The 3,486-nt window shown below is 41.4% G+C and overlaps 1 protein-coding gene across 1 annotated transcript in view; it reads right to left on the bottom strand.

Moving 5' to 3' along the window:
• Positions 1-3,486, bottom strand: part of sorbs2b (sorbin and SH3 domain containing 2b) — a 70,884-nt gene that overhangs the window by 27,649 nt on the left and 39,749 nt on the right. The window lies entirely within an intron of this gene.

The following is a 3,486-nucleotide window of genomic DNA, read 5'->3' as shown; positions in this document are numbered from 1 at the left end:
CTCTAATACTGCTGTACCTCTACTACTACTACTGCTGTATCTCTAATACTGCTGCACCTCTACTACTACTGTACCTTTAATACTGCTGTACCTCTACTACTACTACTACTGCTGTACCTCTACTACTGCTGTACCTCTACTACTACTACTACTACTACTGTACCTCTAATACTGCTGTACTTCTACTGATGTTGCTATTCTACTACTACTGTACCTCTAATACTGCTGTACCTCTACTACTACTACTACTACTGTACCTCTAATACTGCTGTACCTCTACTACTACTACTGCTGTATCTCTAATACTGCTGCACCTCTACTACTACTACTGTACCTTTAATACTGCTGTACCTCTACTACTACTACTACTGCCGTACCTCTACTACTGCTGTACCTCTACTACTACTACTGCTGTACCTCTAATACTGCTGTACCTCAACTACTATTACTGCTGTACCTCAACTACTATTACTGCTGTACCTCTACTACTACTGTACACACACACACAAGTGTAAAGGGATAAAGAATATGTACATAAAGATATATGAATGAGTGGTGGTACAGAACGGCATGGCAGATGCAGTAGATGGTATAGAGTACGGTATATACATATGAGATGGAGAGGAGCTTTACTACTATGTCTCATGTACTCTACTACTACTACTGTTCTAACTGCTGTACCTCTACTACTACTACTGCTGTACTCTACTACTATACTCGACTACTCATCCGCTGTCTCACTACTACTACTACTTGCTGTACTCTACTATACTACTACTTGACCTCTCTCTATACTACTAGCTGACCTCTAGTACTCTGACTACTACTACTGCTGTACTCTACTACTGCTGTACTATACTACTGCTGTACTCTACTATGTGTACCTTACTAACTGCTGTACTCTACTACCTTACCTCTACTACTGCTGTACCTCTGCTACTGCTGTACCTTACTACTACTACTACTGCTGTACTCTACTACCTATACTATACTGCTGTATTACTATACTACTACTACTCTGTATCTACTGCTACTCCGCTGTACTCTACTACTCTACTGCTGTACTCTAACTCTACTGCTGTACTCTACTACTACTGCTGTACCTCTACTATTGCTACTCTTACTCTACTACTCTACTGCTGTACTCTACTACTCTACTGCTGTACTCTACTATACAATCTACTACTACTGCTGTACCTCTTACTACACTACTGCTGTACCTCTACTACTGCTGTACTTCTACTACTACTTACTGTCCTCTACTACTACTACTGCTGTACTCTACTACTACTACTGCTGTACCTCACTACTACTACTGCTGTACCTCTACTACTTACTACTGCTTACCTCTACTACTACTACTGCTGTACCTCTATACTACTACTGCCTGTACTCTACTACTACTACTACTGCTGTACCTCTACTACTGCTGTACTCTACTACTGCTTGCTACACTCTACTAGCTGCTGTACTCTGCTACTACTGCTGTACTCTCTCTACTTGCTGTAACTCTCTACTGCTACCTCTGCTACTCTACTACTCTGCTTGTACTTACTACTACTACTACTACTATGCTGTACCTCTACTACTACTATACTACTACTGCTTGCCTCTATACTATACTACTGCTGTACCTTCTTTACTGTGTACTCTACTACTGCTGTACTCTACTACTACTACTGCTGCCTACTTACTCTGTGTACCTCTACATACTACTGCTGTACTCTTAATACTTGTACCTCACTACTAATACTGCTTGTACCTCTACTACTACATATGCTGTACTCTACTAACTCCTACTGCTGTACTCTACTACTACTACTGCTGTACTCTAATCTATCTACTGCTGTCTCTAATACTGCTGTACCCTCTACTACTCTACTACTACTACTGTACCTCTAATACTGCTGTACTCTACTACTGACTGTACCTCTACTACTACTACTGTACCTCTACTACTACTACTGTACCTCTACTACTACTCTAGTACCTTACTACTACTACTGTACCTCTACTACTCTACGCTGTACCTCTACTACTACTCTGCTGCTACCTCTACTTACTACTACTACTACTGCTGTACTCTACTACTATCTACACTGCTGTAACCTCTAACTACTGCTGTACTCTACTACTGCTGTACCTCTACTCTGTGTACCTCTCTACTGCTGTACCTTCTACTGCTGTACCTCTTACTGCTGTAACCTCTTACTACTTACTACTGCTGTACCTCTACTACTACTACTACTACTGCTGTACTCTAACTACTCACTAATACTACTGCTGTCTCCCTGCTACTACTTACTACTTACTACTGGCTGTACCTCTACTGCTGTACCTCTACTACTCTACACTGCTGTACTCTACTACTGCTATTACTGCTACTTTACTAGCTACTTCTCTACTCTACTACTGCTACTGCTGTACCTCTACTACTACTACTACTGCTGTACCTCTACTACTCTACTAATGCTGTACTCTACTACTGCTACTACTGCTGTACTCTACTACTCTATTACTGCTGTACCTCTACTTCCTTAACTACTGCTGTACCTCTCTACTACTACTACTGCTGTACTCTACTACTGCTATAACTGCTGTACCTCTACTACTATACTACTGCTGTACCTCTACTACTACTGCTGCTGTTACTCTTCTACTACTGCTACTGCTGTAACCTCTACTACTACTGCTACTGTGTACCTCTACTACTGCTGTACCTCTACTACTGGCTGTACTCTACTACTGCTGTACCTCTACTACTACTACTACTAGCTGTACCTCTACTACGCTGTACCTCTACTCTACTACTTAACTACTTACTCATACTCTACTGCTGTACCTCTACTACTACTACTGTACCTCTACTACTCTCTCTACTACTGCTGTACTCTACTACTAGCTGTACTCTACTAACTCTTGTACTCTACTACTGCTGTACCTCTACTACTACTACTACTGCTGTACCTCTACTACTATACTGCTGTACTCTGCTACTCTACCTCTACTACTGCTGTACTCTATAACTCTGCTGTATCTACTACTGCTGTACCTTACTTACTGCTGTACTCACTCTACTACTACTACTGCTGTACCTCTACTACTACTACTGCTGTACTCTACTACTACTACTGCTGTACTCTACTATACTACTGCTGTACCTCTACTACTACTACTGCTGTACCTCTACTACGCTTACTCTACTTCTACTCTATACTATATGCTACTCTACTACTACTACTGCTTACCTCTACATCACTCCACTATACTCACTGCTGTACCTCTACTACTACTAACTATTGCTGTACTCTACTACTACTGCTGTACATCTACTACTACTGCTGTACCTCTACTACTATGCTGTACCTCTATTACTACTGACTACTTACTGCTGTACCTCTACCTACTACTAACTATTGCTGTACTCTTATCTACTACTGTGTACCTCCCACATAAAACAGTAGGGGCTGAATAACAGGCATGCAT

This window comes from Salvelinus sp. IW2-2015, linkage group LG8 (assembly GCF_002910315.2).
Source record: "Salvelinus sp. IW2-2015 linkage group LG8, ASM291031v2, whole genome shotgun sequence".
NCBI classification, from domain to species: Eukaryota; Metazoa; Chordata; class Actinopteri; order Salmoniformes; family Salmonidae; genus Salvelinus; species Salvelinus sp. IW2-2015.
The sequence above is the reverse complement of the archived record's forward strand: the minus strand, read 5'-3'. Positions and strand labels throughout refer to the sequence as shown.